The sequence below is a fragment of the Anomalospiza imberbis genome, chromosome Z (genome assembly GCF_031753505.1).
Source record: "Anomalospiza imberbis isolate Cuckoo-Finch-1a 21T00152 chromosome Z, ASM3175350v1, whole genome shotgun sequence".
Taxonomy (NCBI): Eukaryota; Metazoa; Chordata; class Aves; order Passeriformes; family Viduidae; genus Anomalospiza; species Anomalospiza imberbis.
In genome coordinates, this window is record NC_089721.1 from 37,453,090 (window position 1) to 37,471,033 (window position 17,944).

At 41.6% G+C, this 17,944-nt stretch overlaps 2 long non-coding RNA genes across 2 annotated transcripts in view; one reads left to right on the forward strand and one right to left on the reverse strand.

The window, feature by feature from the left end:
* LOC137464475 (uncharacterized) overlaps positions 1 to 17,944 on the reverse strand; it is a 269,516-nt gene that overhangs the window by 227,256 nt on the left and 24,316 nt on the right. The window lies entirely within an intron of this gene.
* Positions 5,612 to 6,880, forward strand: LOC137464583 (uncharacterized). Its single transcript, XR_010994292.1, has 2 exons — positions 5,612 to 6,201; positions 6,664 to 6,880. It is a non-coding gene; the product is annotated as an uncharacterized lncRNA (long non-coding RNA).

The window sequence follows — 17,944 nt, forward strand, 5'->3', positions numbered from 1 at the left end:
TATTTACCTCCAGATTATGGTGTTTAAAAGGCATTTGCATGATTGGCTGTTGCTGTCTTGTCTGGGTCTGCTTTCCCAGGTCAAAGCTGCCCATTGCTCTTCCCTGAATTTTATGGAGACCATGTTGGCCCAGTTTCCCCTGCCCTGTCCTGCCCATCTGGATGAGAGTCCTCAAGTGTCATTCAAATTTGCTGTCACCTTCAAAGCTGATGAATGTGCCCTCCAGTGTGTCCTGCAGGTCACTGAGAGATGTTAAATGACTTGTCCTGCAAGAAAACCACAGCAGCCCACTTCTTGCTAGGCTGTACTGTCCAAACTTGGACACAATCAGATTGTGGCATAAGGTGTTGACGAGCCTTGGCCAAATCTAGTTTAGTCCATTGCTCCCCTGCCCCACTAATCCAGTTTTTTTTTTTTTTTTTTTTTTTTTTTGGTTAGAAAAGGTAAGCTGGGTCAGGCATGCTCCACCTGCTGACTGTACTCAGTCCCCTTCTACTTTTTCATATGCCCAGAAATGTGTTACAAGAGGACTGTATTCGGGATTTTACCAAGAGTCAAGATGAGGCTGACTGATTTATAGATCATCCGTGTGTCCTTTTTTGAAGGTGTGTGTGATTAGTGACCCTTCTCCTGTCCTTGGGCTGAGTTCTGGCTTGAATGACACCAGCTCTACATGCCCAGGCAGCTTTACTAAATTCCTCCTCTGTGCTCTGTCCTTGCTCCCAGCTCTGTTTGATGAATTTTTATGCTGGAGTTCTGCCATCATGTCCTTTTTAGCCAAATCCAGACAAAGTGGCTTGTCTGCCTTTACACCAGAGTGGGCTGTTCTTACGGACGATGCTCTTTTTAAAGGTCTGCTAGCTTTCCTGAGCTCCTTCGCCTTTCAGTGTCCTTTCAGGTCCCCACTCCACACGTTCAGCCCAGCCCACCTGAAGTCCAGGCATTTCACTTTGCTAAAATATTTTCATTTTCTCTTTTCATTAGTTCAACTTTGATGTGCATATTCCTCTAGGAGTCACTCTGCAAGTTCTTACCTCTTAACTCCTAATGACTCCCCCCCACCCCATGTACACTCTCCTAAACTAGCAGCTCTTTCTGAACTTTGATCTTTCTTGCATTTCAGTGTCACATAGCACTCTTTGCTAGATTTAACTGTATTTGCACTTTCTCCCTGACAGCTTCTCTGATGTCAAGATTCACTCGTGTGTTTTATTATGAAAAGGTGATATCCATTCTTTTGTATTATGTTTTTATCTCAAATATACTTGTCTTTCTATTCTTAAAAGAAGCATCTTCCTTGAAGTGATAACTCAGGTGAAGAACTTTCACGACAATAATATCTTACTTAGTATTTATCCTCTTTATTTTTTCTATTTCAAGATTTGGAATGAAACTGACTTTTTTGACTGGCAGTTATGAAGAAATGTACTTTCCCTCAAAAAGAGGAAACTGGAAACTGAACATTTGTAAGGATTATGAAACTGGATAGTATTTTCACATTTTCTTCAAACCTGGCTATTTGAGAAAGGTTTTTTTTTTAGTCTCACCCAGTGTTTGCAATCAAAAGTGAAATAACCTGTCAATTTATAGTTTGCAGGCAAGTTGATTAGTAGTTTATTAGTAGTTAATATTTACTACAGCAAATTGAATTTATTTAGGTATGTGTGCTGGTTTGGGCTGGGGTAAAGTTCATGTCCTTTCCAGGGCTGGTGTAGGGCTGTTTTGGATTTGTGCTGAACTCAGGGCTGATGCTACAGAAATGTTTCTGTTACTGCTGAGCAGGGATTGAACAGAGCCAAGGCCTTTGCTGCTCCTCGTGCTGAGGAGACCCATCCAGGACAGGTGACCCCAGCTGACCCAAGGGACGTTCCAGACCATGTGACATCATCATCAGTGTGTCAAGGAGGGGGGAAGGGAGGGGGGATATTTGGGGTGATGGCATTTGTCCTCCCAAGTCACTGTGATGTGCGATGGGACCCTGGGAACAGCTGAACACCTGCCCAGCCATGGGAAGCAGGGAATTCATTCCTTGTTCTGCTTTGCTGTGCAAGCAGCTTTTGCTTCCCCTTTTAACCTGTCTTTATCCCAACCCACAAGTTTTCCAGCTTTTACCCTTCTGATTCTCTCCCTGACCCCACTGGTGGGGGAGTGAGTGAGCGGCTGTGAGGGGCCAGGCTGCTGGCTGGGGTTAAACCACAACATGTGTGATATCTGGCAAATGTTAGAAATTAACAAATACATACTTTAACACAATGTTCTTAGGTATCATGGTGAAATATATTTGTTTACAGCTTTCTAGAATCACATATTTGAAAAACAATTCTGAATTTTGAAGATGCACTACATGAAAAAGTATCAAAGACTTTATCATACACCTGATGAAATAACTACTGCATGATTTCTTGGAATTCTGCCTGATTCATTTAGAGAGCAAAAGATGAGTTTTTCCCCTGTGTCCTGAATAATGCTTTTATTTCCCCTGTTTAATAGAAGGGAGAAATGATACTGCAGTAATCCAGGCATCCAGCAAGGAGGAACTAGAGAAATGACCTGACTACATATGTGTTTCTTGTGTAGTTGTAGGTGAGGACATCTTGCTCACTTGCTCGTGGTCTGTGCAGACCAGAGCTTAAAGGATCTTTGTAATTCTACCTGATAATGCAGAGGAAAAAAATGCTTTCCCCCCCTCTCCTTTTTTTCCCTTTTTTGTTCCTTTTTTTTTCCCCCAGCTGAAGCTATCAAGAACATTTGAATGGAATTCGGGAGATCTTCAGGACAGGCTGAAACTTAAAACATCTCTCTGAATAAAACTTTCTCTGAAATAATTTACCGACTCCTCATCTCATTAAAAATTTGCCATTTAAACCATGTAGACTTGTGTGTTTTCCAGCAGGAATTCCCTTGCATCTCATTACTGCAATCAGAACACGGAGGGTGAAGGTAAGCAAGCTGGCACTTTTATTAGCAGTTTCCAAAGCTCCTGTCAGAGTTTGCCACAGAAGGCTGTTTAACAAGATATATAGATGAGATGTAAAGTGCTTTTATAGATTCAAAGCTAAGAGACATGAAACAAAACAAGAAGATAAATGGCTGGGTTTTAGCTTGGTTAAAGCTGAGCAGCAGCCACTGCTGAAGGCTGTGTCAGGTCTGGCTTTTCATCCTGAATACATTAACACTTCCCCTACCCCAAAACCCCCAGGAATCAATAAGATGGGGACTTCTCCACATTCTTTATCTTGTCCAAGACAAAACAAAGCCAAGACTGAGTTTGTAGAATGGTCACCGGAAAACTCTGTCACCAGAGTGATTCAGTACTGGTAAATTCAGTGCAACATAATATGCACTAAAATGAGACATCCAGTGGTGAATGGTAGAAGGAGACGTAAGCTGTGGATAGTGCTCAAGGCCAGGTGGTCTGTGCTGAGAATAAATGCTAAATCTTCTGCCAGTACTACTGACAAACATCCCTGCTCTTCACCTGTGCTTCTCCTCAGTGCAAGTGCGGCTCCTGGGTGGTGCCTATGCTAGGGTGAGGCACAGTTCACTGGTACTGATGTTCTGCATGCTCAGTTCCTACACAAAACAAGCTGGTAATTGCCTTCTGGTGAATGAAAATTGTCAAATGTTCCCTTCACATCATCCCCTGCCCAGCTTTGCCAGGCTCAGCAGCTTTTTCTTCTCAAGAAGCCGCTCAAGGATGCAGCAGTTAGATTTCAAATGGCTTGGAACTGCCTGCACATCATAAAAACAAACCCTTTAAATGTGGTACCAGTGGCATTTTCTTTTGGCTGTTTTCACACAGGTTTATTTCAATCCAAATGTGTGAATATTTTGTTCCTTTGGATGTAAGGCAATGGATACTCACATCTACCATAGAGAACCACTCTCACACTCAGCTGAAAACTGGGAGCATTTACTGGACACCAGAGTGGTACAGAACTTTGGACAAAGTTGTATTAAAGTACAGCAGAAGTTACTCAGAAAGATTTTATTGCAGTTAGTCATTAAATGTATGTTTATTATATACAGACATAGTTATATTGGTAAGGAATAATAACAGGTAATTATATGTCTAAGTTGTCCAAGTATAGAAATATCTAGGTGTGAATAATAATTTAAATGTGCATTTATGTCCCTACATATGTCTAAATACAGAGATTTGTGTTAATTACTTCATTACTAAATATGTTTACGTGCATATAGAATTATATGTATTTATATACACAAATGTATATAGCTAGTCAATTATCTAGATATCCATTTATTTGACATAAATATCTTTATATAACATGTATACATATGGTTGCTCTTTTGCCATGGAAATGACATTATTTTTTATACTCTCAGGATAAAAGGGAGTATTGTTCCTGTGGTACTTTGTGACTTTTTTGGTCTGTTTCTTTTTTTCTTTTAATCCCCAACAGATATTTTGAGAATACTTGAGCATGAGTCTACTGTAAAATAGTTTCCAGATCCAAGATGGTGTTTTGTTTATCACCAGACCTGGGAAGATACATTTTTTTGTATCAATGTCTAGATAATGTGTGTTTAGATGGGAGGAATGAAGAAATTTCTGTTAGGGGGTATGTTGTATTATTCAGTGATATTGACTCTCAGGTTTGATAATCAGCTTGAAGCTCAGAAATGTTGCTTCCTTCAGCAGGACTGCAACAGCAAAAACTTCTGCAGACATTGTGCCACACCCCTACCTGTGCCATCAGAACCTGAACAACTGCCTAACAGGAATTCTTTTTCAACATAAATTTAAATCATTGTGGAAAATGTATAGCAAAGGTTGACTTGAAATTCAAATCCCACTAGGATTTTATATGGCTCATTTACAGAAGTCCACTGGACACTGAAAACCAGACATGCAATTGCTTTTTCAAAGTGTTTTTTAAGTATTTAATTGAAGAATTTTTTAACATAAATAAAAGATAGGAATAAATTTTAAATGCCCAGAATCTGTGGTAAAACCTGTCTTTTTGAAAATTTTTAGAGTGCAGGTTTCTAACAGATTCAGACAGTACTAATGTCTCTGTAGTTATCAACTTTAGCTTTTTTCATTGATTTCATCATAATTTTTCTCTGCAATATCTGCCTTTCTCTTTGCTTTAACTCTTAAAAAAATAATGAAGGATCATATTTAATAAGGAAGTTCAATAAATTAAAATATTTCCATGCTAAACCCCCCTCTCCACCAACAGAACCCCTGGAAACCAAAAAGCCTGATGTCTCAAGAGGTTTCCACTTACAGAAATGAGCATTCTCAGTTATACCTTGCATCAAAGTCACACAGAGAACACCGACACTTAACTCGTGCCTGTTGAAAATCTACTTTCACCAAACGTCTTTGATTAACTGTTCTGATATCTTTCATTATAAGTATAGCATTGCTTTTCCTTAAAATTTTGTAATCCAAGTTAAGGTTGCTCAGATTTCTTTCTTCATTTGCAGGTTTTCGTTTTGGGGGAGTGTTCTTTTTGGTGGTTTTTGTTTGTTTGTTTGTTTGTTTTTGTTTACTTTTTGTTTTGTTTTGTTTTTTAAGATGGAAATATCATAAAACCTTAAAAACCATGAATAATCTTGCCCTACACAGGGCTTATTAAAAAAATCAGATATCTACCCTGAAAATATTTTTTCACTTTCATGTCTTAAGAAATTTTGAATATAAAATATACTGCAATTCCTGTGTAAATCCTATACACCTGCATTCATTATGACTTTTTGTCCACAAAAAATAAGAAAAAATGAGTTTTGCAGCAGAAATTAGTCTTGTTTAGCAGTACTTTTGATAGTACTGATATATGCACTCTGGAATGCAATCACTTCAGTAGCATAATTTCCTGTATTTCTTTTCTCACTGATTTTGTAATAAAGTGATGTCTTCTGACCATAATATCTTTTAGGACTTTAGGAAGATTTTAAAAATGCTTTTCACTGTCTTATTTTTGAATATCTGCTGATCCCAGCATTGCTTTCTTATTATTGTAGGCAGTGGTGAAACATCAGTTTGGTGGTGGCCAATTTCAGGTTTGGGAGCCTTTGCAACATTTCTGGTTCCAATCCAATGGATAATCATCACTGCCCTTAGCCTTTCTCTCATGCACTTAATTGTTGTTTCTCTTTATTACTCTTTCCCCTGGATCATCTCAGTTCCTCAAACTGGATTTATGGACATTGGCAGCCACAAAACATGAAGTAAGATTAAATTAGTTTGGAGTATTGTGCATCCTCCTGTGTTCCCTGGCTGTGATGAAATTGATAGCCTGAGAAAGAGACATATCAAGGCAAATTCTATCTGCTGTACTTATGCAAGAGTTTGCCCTGTAACTTTGCCTCACAGCAGCAAGAGGTGCCCTGAGCTGCAGCCCACAAGCGCCTTGGGGCAGTGTCAGGGCAGCCCCTAAGGCGTGGAGGGCTTAGAGATTATGTCACCATACCCTTAATATGCCTTTTCACATCCAACTGGCTCTATTGATCTGTGCAACAAAGACGGACTCCTCAGGAAATGAGACAGTTCTGCCATGTCCCTTGTGCTCCCTTGCGTGGTTACTTGCTTTGACAGTTCATTGTATAGTTTCTTTTCTGGGTGCATTGCGTTTCTGAGCCATGGAACAAAGACTTGTGTGATCTCTCACGATCCTGTGTTCTTCTCTTGAGGTTCAGCTTGCCAGAAGGGCATGATACCCTCCCAGCTCAGGTGAGACTTCCAGAGATGGAGATTCCAGACACCACAAGTGGTGCAATTCGCAAACATGAAGGATGGGGATACCCAGAGAGATCTGGGCAAGCTCCAGAAGTGGATCGTGGGAATGTCAAGAGATTTAGGAGGACCAAGTGCTGGATCAGGGCAGCTCCTGGTATCAACCCAGGCTGGCGATGAACAGATGGAGAGAAACCCTGCCAAGAAGGACTCGGGGGTGCTGGTGGATGAGTGGCTGGACATGATCCAGCAACATGTGCTGCCAGCCAGAAAGCCAAACATATCTTGGGAAGCATCAAAAGGCTCTGGGAGCAGAGGACAGGGGGATTCTGCCCCTCTGCCCAGCTCAGGTGAAACCCTGTCTGCAGTAGTGCCTGCAGCTTGGGGACCCGGCACAGGAAGGACCTGGAGCTGCTGGAGTGAGCCTAAAAGAGGGCCATGAAGATTATCAGAGAAATGGAACCACTTTGCTGTGAGGAAAGGCTGAGAGAGTTGGGATTTGTTCAGCCTGGAGAAGAGAAGCTTCAGGGTTAACTTATAGAGGCCTTTCAGTGCCTGAAGGGGCTACATGAGAGCTGCAAAGGGACTTTTGACAAGAGCGTGGTGCGACAGAACAGGGGCCGTGGCTTTACACTGAAAGAGATTAGGTTTAGATGGGATATTAGGAAGAAATTCTTCCGTGTGAGGGTGGTCAGGCTCTGGCACAGGGTTCCAAGAGAAGCTGTGGCTGCCCCATCCCTGGAAGTGTCCAAGACCAGGCTGGACAGGCTTGGAGCAACCTGGGATAGTGAAGGTGTCCCTGCCCATGGAGGAATAGGTTGGAATTGGATGACCTTTGGGATTCCTTCCAACCCAAACCATTCTGTAATTCTATGGTTTAAAACTACCCAGCATAAATATGGAGACTAGGAAGGAAAATACCTTCCAGAGTAAAGCAGGGTGTGCCCTAAGGAGGAGCTGGTCTGTTTTAGAGCACTGAACTGGACCCAGCAGTGCTGAGAGAGGGGTTTGCTTTTGTGTGACAGATGACCCTAAAGAAGGCAATGTTTGAGCATGGGCTAAACTGATGTCATGGGGACATGGGAAACCACAGAAGGATAATTCTCTCCTCTTTCTGCAGGATATTTCACATTACTCCTTCCTTAACCATTTTTCCCTGGAGAGGATGGGGAAATGCACTCTGGTCCAAGCAAAGTTGGGACTACTTGAATTCAATCTGGCTTTGTACAGCAGAAAAGCCAGTCCCTGAAACTGCTGGACTGAACAAATGTTCTCAGTCTGCACTGGCTTTAATGGGTACCACAAGATCTGCTGCTGCTGAGCTCAGTGTTGCCTTCAGGTACGTGGCTACCTGGGATCCTTCTGTTGGAAGGAGAACATTTCTTGGTGCTGCTGGTGTGGTGTCAGCAGGAAATCACAAGCAATAAAAGCTCCCACGCTGCATGCAAGACTAAGAATTTACAGTGGGAAACTCAAAGGATAGGGGTGTGGAAGGAAGGTTTTCTGAGTATCATCATTCTGTCAGTCATTAGACTAGAAAGATTTAATTGACCCTTCCTTAGTAAAAAGTATTTTCTGATCAGAAATATGTCCCTTTGATATTAAAGGGGATTTTGAGCAGGAATTCTAGGGTAGTAAAATTTTACTCTTTATTTTACTTGCAAGTTTAATCCCTTCTTTAATCCAGAGGAAATAAGTATCTGTGCTTTTTGCCTGTGCCCTTTGCAGGAATGTGTTGTGCTTGTGTGTCTTCTTCAGCATTATTTCTCTGCACTAATTCACTTGTAATATTTAGCCCTTTTGCATTTTATATAGGTATATTAGGAAGAAGAAAAAAATGAAAAAACCCTTCTTTCATCCTAAAGAAAATTATTTTTCATGAATTTCCTCTACAGCTAATGGAGAAAAATAAGTCTCTCCAAGCAGTCATTCCGTAGTGGGCAATGGACAATGTTTTGTTTCCAGGGAGGAATTTTAGGTTTAGAAAAAAAATAGCACTTCTTCTTTAAAGATGAGTTGTTTGAAACCAGCTGCTCTGTTAAAAAGCCCTGTCTCACGACACAGAATCAAGGCAGTTTATTGAGACTTGTCATGATTCACCAGCCTGTCTCAACATTTACACCTAGTGACATAAATGGTTCAATTTCTCTCCCTGCCTAGTGTATTTCTTTAAAAATAATCTGCAAGAGACAGCAGGTCATTTGTTTATTCCGATTCAGATATGTATTTTCAGAAGCAGGCAGAAGGGTTTGTGAGAATGTGAACAGAAAGAACATATTGGATACAGCCAGTGCTGATAGACAGCACTGTTGCTTTCTACATTTTAAAAGAAAATAAAAAATTAAAACAAATACAATGAGGTGCCTCAGAAGGTGTGGTTTTAGTGATAAACCAAGTAAGTTCCTTTGAGGCCAGTTAGTATTTAGTTAAAGAATTTATGAATAATGCATTATTCAACAATGTGTTGAAATATTTAGTTTTGTTAATATGGATATAATTACCCAGTTTCACACTGGAGAAGTGAGCTTTTGAAGACTAACCATTTGAAATATTTAGAAAATGATTATCAGAGTCTGATGGAAAGCTTGGGGAGGGAGAGATAGAGGACAGTGTAACTTCATAGTTTCTTATACACATCCCTGTCACCTTTACTTTGAAGCAAAAACTGGAATGAGATAGGAGGATGGAAAAAGTCTGAGGAATGACTGTAACAGCACTGAGTGTGCCAGGTTCTTCCAGCAGCACCGCATTAAGGAGCCAGATTGCTCTGAACAGGTAAGCCAAAAACTGGAGTTCAGACCATTCAAAACTTGGGCTCATTTTTCAAAGTCATGCAGCAGTATGATCTGTTGCAGTCATCTTAAAAAAAAAGGTGTCTGTGTGTGTGTTTGTGGTGGTTGGTTAATATTTCCCAGTGGTATTTTAATCACGAGCTATGTTGTGTTTCACTGCAAATGAAAATGTTGCGGACACCAAGACATGGCTGTTCATGATTCCCTTTAATCCATGGGTGAAATAACAGTCCAAGTCAAGGAGCTGCAATGCCCATACTCTCCCTGTTTGTTGAATGTTATTTGTTTCTAATAAAAGCAGCAGAACCTATTCAGAAATACACCGGTACATATACACGCAAATACATGCAAACACAAAACCAGTATAGAAATAATGAAATAAACCACTTGTGCATAAAATGGACATTATTCTTCTGCAACTTGCCTAACAGAGAAAAACAGTATAAGGAACACAATGCAAATTACTTGCTAAAAGTGTTTCCTGTGCTGATTTCTGCCAGGTTCTGGCAATAAATGTCAGAGTCTGGACTTGATACTGAATGCTTGAGACTTTCTTGCTGTGTTTCTCTGTCATTTCCCTGAAGCTCTTTTCCTTCACTGCTTGAGTGGAGGTGATAGGGGACAGAGGGACTGAATCAGGAATTGCAATTGCCATTAGCCAATGTGGAGGAGAGGGAAAGAGCAGGAGGTGAAGCAGTGCAGCCGCACTGAAGAAGAAAGTTTTTTGCCTGCTGCAAAAAAATTAATTCTTGTGATGTGTGACTGGCCAGGATTTCTTTTTCCCCGATCCATCCTGTATATATTGTTAGCCAACCACCCCCAGAAATACTCCATCCCATACAACCTTGGGCATTCCATGGCATGGAGACATGTTACAGATGACCTGATGAGTTTAATACAGCATTCAGCTGCTGCTCCTGATTTTGGATTATTTATAGGGAGCACAAAGCAAATCCTCCAGTCCAGACTGCTAGCTTGGAGGGACTGGTAAGAGCCACGGAAACAAAAACATGCAAATCCCAGATATTTTGATAGGTTTTATTTCCACTCCCCTGAAGGCAAAATTTCAACAACTTCAAGTAAAATGAAAAATGGTTTCACTGGACAATTTTCTTATCCTTTGGACATGTCATATCTTACCATCAAATTTGATCTATTCATGAAAATATAAACCCCACAATTTAGATATTGTAATTTTGAACTACAAAGGAATATCATTTAGAAGGCATTGGTATAGACTGTTCAACTTTGTTGAAATAGGAAATCTACTCATTTAAATGCTTTCCTATGAAAAGTTTTAAGTTCCCTGATTCCATATTTTCTAATGGAAAAAAATCTTTGGGACATGAACCCAGAAGGTCAGCTTGCTAAGTAGTATTAATTCACAGATAGTTGCAAGACAGACTGGCCCCACTATTCTCCCATATCAGTCAATGAGAACAGGGGCAATGAGTGCAGCTACAGTTACAGCTACATTTGCTTATTAATATTTTTAGGATGCCAGTTTAGTCTCTGCATTTTCTAACAGCATTTGTGATGTCAGATTTCAAGGTTGTGAGAGACATAAATTATAATAACCCATCCCTTTCTTTTTTTAATGCATAAATTTCTTCTGATGTATTTTCTGTATCCTTGCTGGTAAAGATGTAGGAGGACTTTTTGGTTGTCAAGCTTTCACCTATGTGATTTGCATGCTTCAAACAGAGAATTTGTGCATTATTGCAATATGATGATTCTTGCATTTCACTGCTGCAAAAATGCTGTTTATTTTGGTGAGAAATGGACCATAAAATAGGGATAATCAAGATTCAGTGCTTAAATGCAGCCAATTTAAGGTTGCCATGGAGGACTTTTGACTAATTCCCTCTGTAGTTTGTGCACAACCTGGTGAGTAATGCAAAATGAAAGTGGATAGAGGATGACTGTATCCTAATAAAAACTGTGTTTGCATGCCCTGCCAGTTCTCTGCCTGCCATGTCACAGTAGAGAATTGCTCCTGTGTTAATGAATTGGTTGCATCCCATCACACACCTCAGCAGCGTTTTGAGTGCTCACGCTTCTGCTGATGTGTAACCTGTCCAAGTTGGAGATAAAGGGCTGGCACCAGCAGAATTATAATCACCTGCAAGAAATCAAAACAATGGGTAGCTTTGCTGAACACTTAAACTTGACTACGTTGTGATTTTATTGTTGTTAAAATTTATTTGTTTCCTGTGCCACCACACCAGCATAGTGCCTAGAAAAAGATTTTTGTAAACTAATCACTGATTTCTAATATCAGATTTCTTGTTTACAGTACAGAAGCTTCAGCACAGACTGTTCAGAGATATTTTGATGCAGATTTCTGGGAAGATGTTCTATCTTTCAATACCAGAAAATCCAGAGATTTAAAATCCACTATTCACCTAATTTCCTCTAGAAATCAGAGGAGTTTGGATCTGGGGCTAAACCTTTCATTATAAATGCAAAAAACATGTTTTGATCTTCTGGGGTAATAGTGTCTTCTAAGACTACATCTGCACTGGCAGTTTTTCATGTATTAATTGTGGCAAAATATTATCTAGGAGTTAAAACATTCCAGATGATTAATGGCTTTATGGATTTTGGTTATACTAATATTTATATTCCATATATTTTATGCCTTTGCAGCAGGAACAATTTGTGAGCATGGGAAACTCAAAGTGAAACTCAAAATTCTGGGCTGTGTTAATCCCTGGCACAGCTTGGCTCTTGGTAATAGCTGTGTTACAGCAATTTAAAAATGATCCATATTACACAAAAACGATTGCCAGAACCATGTCTACATCACAAGAAGCAATGGAGATGTGAAGAAAAAACTATGTGAAGTCCCCATTCCAAAGGGCTCACCATTCCAAAGGCCAGCAGGATAAGAGGGAACTTGGTAGAGAGGGAGTATGTGTGTGAGGTGTCAGGGATATTTCATCACAGCCAGTCAGCAAAATATTGTTAATTATACTGAGTAATACTTCATTTACATTTGGCAATGTTGTTTTCCTTTTGCATATTTAAATGAGTAAAATAATCTGGACAATGATGCACAGGTGATTTTTGAAAAATTGGTTTGATTGCAGTAACAGTTCAGTGCAAGCCAGGGCACTGAATATTCACTGGCTGTGTTTGATGCTGGCAGCAGTCAGCAGTACCACCTTCAGGATGAGTGCCAAGGTGGTCTCTCCCTTCTGCACTCTGGCAGTATAAAAAATGCCTTGCTGAAAGGAAACACTTTAAATGGTGGGAGTGAGCTCTCTAAAAGAGCCTGAAGAGAAACCTAGGAGGCCTGACATACAAAAGACATGTGGGACTGTGTCACACGGAAAAGGGAGATGCTGTTGACCCTTGTTGTTGGATTTGTCTGTCAGCATCCCTGGAAAGCTGAGACCCTTGTGTCCCACCAGTCTGTCAATGTCTCATTACAGGGACCCTTCACTGGACAGCCCTGCTGGATTGGAGGGGTTTTGATTGACTTTTTCAGGGACACAACCCAACAGCACCAGGGAGTCCCCTCAGTGGGTCTCCCCCTTTGTTTGAGTTTGCTCCCCACGGCCGGCGCTGCCGGCGCCCAAAGTATCCCACGCGCAGTTTATGGAATAAGAGTCTCTATTAACACAAAACTGTGACGGCCCAAGGTTTGAGGAGCATCACTGACAGTATCTGACTGCAAAAACATGATCAAAGCACAGATGAGCTCTAAACCCCAAAAAGGTATTGAGCACACACAGAGTTCTCACCCAACAGGTGTCTCCCACAGTGGAGAAGGCAGGTTCAGCCTATTGACTGATCCCAGCAGTTACAATGCAATCTTCCCTAAATGTCCTTATTCTTGACTTATTTTTGTACTATATATTGGTATTTAGGTGGAGTTGGAGTGGCTCAGGTCATACCTACCCTTGTTACTGATGGTGTAAATTTCTCTCACCTGGCTCAGACACAGTGGATAAACCACAGAGCAGGTGCCCAGTGAGGGGTGGTCAGACCCTGGGGCAGGGAACGCTGGGATGGAGGGGTGTGTTAATATCACAATTAGCTTATCAGGAACCCATTTCATCCAAGGAGAGTGACTCCACTCCAGCTGCTGGCTCAGCAGCAGGACATCTCCTCCTGTGTGCCCTGGCTGACAGGTGCTGTGGGGTTCATCAGCTGCAGAGAACCATCGAATTCCCCTCCCTGTGAGGATTCCAGCAGAGCCCGGCCACCGGCCCTCTGTTCCATCCCCCTTAGCTGTGGGTGCAGATTTTGGGTGTGGTAATCACTGTGGGATGAGTCTCAAGCATTCCAGCCACATTCCATCCAGGGACAGCAGCTGCATTTCACCCTATAATTTCTGTACCGTTATAGCTTCTGTTAGGATATAACTTCTCTGTTTCCTCTGATTTTACCCTCAGCCATTATTCCACTGTCAAAGCTCTCACCACTGGCCCAAATCTTTATGCATATAAATTGATAATAAAAACTCCTTCTAGCTTGGAGAAGGATCTGCAGGCTGAGGCAGAGGAGTGTATTTATGCAGGGCTTTCTCTGCAGCCCTGGCAGAGAACTGGAAGTGCCAGGAAGGGGAACTATCCGGTTTCACTGTGGTTATCAATCTGCCTTCCGTCTGGTGGGACCTGTCCTCATGGTGCCAGCTGAGGGGGACATCCAGGTGAGCATCCTGACTCTGAGCAGGGAAAGAGAGCTCCAGCCCCAGTTCACTGGAAGGAATGGGATCTGGGTAACTGTGGGGCAGAGTAGAGGCTGATGTAGCTGAAAAAGTCCACCAGAGACAGGGGGCTTAGGAGAGAGGGAGGGAGAGAAGGAGGGGCTGAATGTCCTTCCCACTGGTTTTCATTGCTGTTTCAGTCTTGCCATTCCTCTTAACACTGTTTTGCCTTCTTATACCTGTACCTTTATTTTGTTTTATTTTTCCCCCATACTGGTTGTGGGAATAAAAACAGTTAATATAAATTATAACAGTTTTTATTTTCTAGCAGCCGAAGCACTGGGGAGCAACATTCAGGGACCAGTTGGGCTGTAAAGTAGCACAGCACAAGCACAGTCTCTGCTGATGACAATTTACAGCATAAACAAGCAGACCTGGTGCTTCATGATAGGGCTGGGAGAACCACAGAGACCTAAATAATCCTTCCCCAAATTAGAAAAACTCCCACATTGCAAAACTGGAATCATTAGCATCACCTAGTACAACTAGTTGGATAATGGGCAGTACACAGTGCAGCACTTCCAAGTGAAGAAAAACCCCTGCATTTCTGTGGATAACACATTTAAACACTTAATAGCTTTCTTGCATAGAGTCAGAGCTTTTCTTCAATTCTAAATGTTTTCCATTTCAGTTTTCAGCTCCTGAGTGCTGATGAGTATTTTTCTGTTAGCATAAGAAGCCAGTGGCTGCAGATGGGACTTTGCCATGGGACACAGCGATCCATTTATCATTCAGCTTTCCTGGAGGTGAATAGAGGTTATATCTACAGTGCAATCTAGAGAGCAGTGGCAAGTTAGTTGAGCATTAGTTTTGCCCTGTTGCAGGTCTGACCCTGACACTTACCTTAGGAACACCAAAAGCCAGACAAAAGGCTCACAAGTCAAACAATTCCGTGCCATATTCTTAAAACCACAATTACCTATGGTGACATCAGTGTAGGGTTACACCAGTCCTGAGATTATGAGCACCTGTCCTCCACCATGGGACACCACTGAGAACTTTGTGCTCTTGATTTGAAAAGTGGCCTCCAGACACCTTGTGACTGCTTTGTTTCTATTGTTCCTTTTGGTTCAGATGAAGACTTTAAAAACTGGTGCACTTAAAATGTTAGTTTCATAATTAGACCTTGCCTTTACTCATAATACAGCACAGGGCAGGTTACTATCTTCTTGGCATAGACTGGTCAGGTAGAAAAGGCCTTGTAGCTAAGACTTGCCTCACTTGCCTCACATATTTCTTCTTCAGTGAAGTCCAAATCATACTGTAACTGTAAAATGGCAACTTCCAGCCACACCAAAGGCCACCCTTTAAGGGCTGAACACCCATTTTGGTAAAATTAATGATTCCTGAATTATGTGGTAATTACAATCTTCCCCCTGTTTGTAGATGGACAGGTAGAAGATAGATATCCCACCCAAGACAGCAATTTAAAATGCCTTTATGGTAATCAAGGAAAACCATGCCTCTCCAAAAGCAATCTCACACTAATAGAGTGCAGGAAGAACTGGTCCCTGGAAGAACCTCTTTGTCCTCTGATTCAGGGAGCTTACAGAAAACCATGGAGAAGATTATATGGAGCACTATTGAAAGGCAGGACAACCAGCATGGCTGTACAGAGGGAAAGTCCTTTTTAACTGACGTGATCTCACTGTAAGACAGAGTCACCCTCCCAGTGGATGGAGGGAATGTGGTGGATATGATTTTCTGTATTTAATGAGGTTTTTGATACTGTGTCTCATGGCAGCCTTCTGGACAAGTAGCCCAGCTGTGGGATGAGTGGGTTCATGGTGCTCTGGGTGAAGAACCAGCTGGACTTAGACTTGTAGGGAATGGGGCTACGTCTGGCTGGTGACAGGTCACCAGTGATGTGACTGCATGGCTCAGTCCTAGGTCTGGCTCTGATATTTTCTCCGGCAATCAGGATGCCAGAGTTGAATGCCCCATTCCAAGGCTGCTGTCCATCCAAAACTGCGAGTCACTGCTGTGACTCTCCTGAGGGACAAGAGGCCTTGCAGAGGTATCACTGGGAAGCACTGGGGACAAAATGGGTGTGGAGGGCAGTGCAGCTGGGGACAGGGAATGCCTGTCCTCGGAGGGGCAGCTGAGCTCTCTGGCTTGTCTGGTTGGGAGACAAAGAGCCTGAGGGGCCACTGCTCTCTTCATCTTCCTGAGGAGGGGCCTTGGAGAGGAAGGTGCTGATCTCATCTCCTAGAATCATAGAGAAGTCTGGGCTGGGAGGGACCTTCAAAGGTTTCCTTGGGATCCAGTGACAGGGCAGGAGTGAGTGATTCAAAGCTCACCAGGACCAGGAGAGGTCCAGACTTCACACAAGGAAGCATTTCTTTAGGGAGAGTGTGGCCAAACACTGCAGCAGGTTTCCTCAAGGGGTGGTCAATACCCCAAACCTATCATTTTTTCAGAGGCATTTGGACATTGTCTTTAATAACGAGTTTTCACTTCTGTTCAGCCCTGATGGAGTCAGGCAGTTGCATCAGATGGTCTTTGTAGGTCCATTGTAAATGAAAAAGTCTTAATCTATTCTATTGTACTGAGTGAAGTGCTTTCAGTGTTAGAAAACTCATCCTAATGACACCTAATGCCAGTGATGGTGCTGTCTGTCCAATGCAGATTCAATTTAGGGGATGACAGCCATGCTCTGGATTTTTGACTGGCAAAGAATTAGTGGATTTATACATTAGAATTAGTGGGATTAGGAGAAGGAATAGAGGAAGAACTAGAAAAGTTAAGTAGGAGCTGTTGTAGATTAACAATAAAAATTCAGGTATCATCAGTCACTTTGGACAAATCACACCTGGAACCAATGGAAAATCTCCATGAAAATCTCTCTGAGAACTTTGTCATTATAATGGTTAGCAAATGCTTCCTCATGGTATACCTAAAACTCCTCTGCTGAAGTTTATGTCCTGCCCTTTTCACCACAGCAGTGGCAAAGAAATCCCTTTCTTCCTTTTAAATTCCTTTTACATATTTGAAAGTAATTTTCTTGACTGTGTTCCGGCTTCTAGGGTCCCTAAACTGTTTGAATAAACCAGGCCCTTTCAATGTAAAGGGTCTGGGGAGAAAAAAAAAATCTTCTCAGCTTAAGTAAAACTGATTACTGTCATTGTTTCAAGTGGATCTATTTCCTGTGCCACTTTGACTTTGTTGAGGATGCTGTCCTTGGGTAAGGCAGGTAGAGATGAAACATGGAAGATGTCTTGAATTTTCTGAGATCCTACTGATTGAGGGCATAGATCCTAGAGTCAATCACTCAAATCAACAAGGAAATATCTATGTTTAGCTGAATAAGGCAATGAGAAACATGAGCTGACCTTTTAGATTTTTGTTTTAGAGAGCTTCCAGAGGCCTTGCTGAGAAAATCTTTCTGCTCATTTTGCATCTTTCCTGTGTTTTCCCTTTAGAGATAGAATTTAGGACCAAAAATTCCTTGCCTTGATATCTGTGCCAGATGAGGGTCGAACATTTAATTCTTTGTCTGCGTCACCTTCATTCTTGTACATTTTAAGAATCTTCCTTTGCCCAGTCTCAGCTGCAGACCACTGCACAGACACACACCCCCTGCCTTGCTCTGGACAGTTTGACATATAAAGCATTTAATCCAATTTATGATTCTTTCTCTTGTCTCTGATGGACTGAAAATGGTACATATTCTGACTTTAATTACGTTGTTTAATATTTCATATTCTGTGCTCAGAGAAATCTACTCTT